This window comes from Cebus imitator, unplaced genomic scaffold (genome assembly GCF_001604975.1).
Source record: "Cebus imitator isolate Cc_AM_T3 unplaced genomic scaffold, Cebus_imitator-1.0 Scaffold258, whole genome shotgun sequence".
NCBI lineage: Eukaryota > Metazoa > Chordata > Mammalia > Primates > Cebidae > Cebus > Cebus imitator.
Genome location: NW_016107573.1, coordinates 2,604,500 through 2,607,012, shown reverse-complemented (window position 1 = coordinate 2,607,012; position 2,513 = coordinate 2,604,500). Strand labels below are relative to the sequence as shown.

Here is a 2,513-nt window from a genome sequence, read left to right as displayed (position 1 = left end):
CTCAGCCTCCTGAGTAGCTGGGATTACAGGCACGCGCCACCATGCCCAGCTGATTTTTTGTATTTTTAGTAGAGACGGGGTTTCACCATGTTGACCAGGATGGTCTCAATCTCTTGACTTCGTGATCCACCCGCCTCGGCCTCCCAAAGTGCTGGGATTACAGGCGTGAGCCACTGCGCCCGGCTACCTAGGCACATACATTTTAAAAGAATACAAAGTCAAAGGAACACACAGTCAAAAAAAAAATCAGAAAGGAAACATGTAACATTTTGATAACTTCAGGGTACTTAATATCCAGTTATATCAGCTTCATTTAAAAATAAACAGAAAGGGCTGGGCGTAGTGGCTCATTCCTGTAATCCCAGCACTTTGGAAGGCCAAGGTGGGTAGATCATGAGGTCAGGAGCTCGAGACCAGCCTGGCCAACATGGTGAAACTCCATCTTTAGGCATGGAGGTCATGCAAAAAAAAAAAAAAAAAAAAAAAAAAAAAACAAAAAAAAAAAAAAAAAAAAAAAAAAAAAAAAGTGTTTTAAAAGTGAGGTATAATTTACATACAGTAAAATGAAAAAGTCTTAAATGTACAATTCAATTAATTTTTACGTATGTATATACTACAAAACCTTCACCCAGTTCAAGATATAAACCATTTCCTTCATCCTGGAAGGACCCCTTGTGCCTTATTGAATCAATACCTAGTCCACCAGAGGTAACCATTATTCTGATTTCTACCACCATGATTAGTTTTGCTTGATTTTGAATGTCATGAATGGAATCATAATAGTGCACTTCTTTGACTTTTTAAAATCTCAGCATAAAGTGTTTGAGATTCATCCATGCTCTTCTGCATATTACTATACTTTTTTACTTTTATTTTTGCTGGTGGTATTCCACTGTGTGACTATATCACAAATTGTTTTATGTATCTCTTGATGGATATTTGGATTTTGTCAAGTTTTTGGCTATTAGTAATTAAGTGGCTATGAACATTCCTGTACAAGAGTTTTGGTGGACATATAAACTAATTTTTCTTGAGGATATTCCTGGATGTGGAATTGCTAGATCTTAGAGTAGCTGTATATATTTGGCTTTATAAAAAATTGCTGACAGGGCGTGGTGGCTCACGCCTGTAATCCCAGCACTTTGGGAGGCTGAGACAGGTGGATCACTTCAAGTCAGAAGTTCAAAACCAGTCTGGCCAACATGGTCTCTACTAAAAATACAAAAATTAGCCAGGCATGGTGGCACTTACATGTAATCCTAGCTACTCAGCAGGCCAAGACAGGAGGATTGCTTGAATGCAGAAGGCAGAGGTTGCAGTGAGCCAAGACTGCACCACTGCACTCCAGCCTGGGTGACAGAGTGAGACTCCATCTCAAAAAAAAAAAAAAAAAAAAGAAAAGAAAAGAAACTGCCAAATAATAATGTATGCAAATTCAAGGTACTCCTCATTCTTAGCAGCACTTGCTAATGACAATTTAAAATTTTTTAGCCATTCTGCTGAATAGGTAGGGTATCTCACTGTGGTTTAAGTTTGCATTTCTTTGATATTATTCTGAGTACTTTTTACTATGTTTATCATTCTTTGAATAGCTTCTTTTGTAAAATGCTTAAGTCTTTTGCTCATTTTAAAGTTGAATGTCTTTTGCTTATTGGTTTGTAGGGGTTCATTGTATATTTTCTGTGAGAATTATCTGTCAGTCCATAGCTTGCCTATTTACTTTCTTAATGACTTTTGAATCAAATGTTAAGTTTAACAATTTTTCTCTTTTTGTTTTAGTGCATATTGTGATCTGATTAAGAAATCTTTACCTAACCCAATAACAGGAAGATATTCCATGTTTTTATTTGGAAGTTTGCTTGTTTTAGCTTTTGAATTTAGATCTCTTAATATATCTAAAAATTTCATTATGTATAGTTTGAATTAAGGATCAATGTTCATTTTTTTACACATCTCATTATGCCAACACCATTTATTAAAAGACCATCTTCCCCTACATAATTACAGTGGTACCTTTGTTGTAAACCAGGAAAGCATATATCTAGTTCCTTTGTACAGTCTTTTTTTTTTTTTTTTTGAGATGGAGTCTCACTTTGTCACCCAGGCTGGAGTGCAGTGGCACAATCTTGGCTCACTGCAACCTCTTCCTCCTGGGTTCAAGAGATTCTCCTGTCTTAGCCTCCCAAGTAACTGGGATTACAGGCGTGAGCCACCACACCTAGCCAGCTCAGTCACATTTAAGAGTATAAAGAGGTTCAGAGACCAAAAATTTTAAGAGCTGCTGATATACAGCATAGGCTCAAAAGCCAAACACACAGGATTAAATTTCAGTCCTACAGTTTAAAAGCTATAAGAACATAACAAATAATTTAATTTTCCATGTCTCTGTTTCCTCATCTTTAAATTGGGGCAGTAATAGTACCTATAAGGCTGTGCTTGTCAAATATTAGGCATTATATGAATTCTTTTGTGTTCGTTAAATGAGATAGGCACATACTTTTTTTTTTTTTTTT

General features: G+C 36.1%; 1 long non-coding RNA gene across 2 annotated transcripts in view; it reads right to left on the bottom strand.

Annotated features, from left to right (window-relative positions):
* Positions 1–2,513, bottom strand: part of LOC108283337 — a 69,202-nt gene that overhangs the window by 25,721 nt on the left and 40,968 nt on the right. The window lies entirely within an intron of this gene.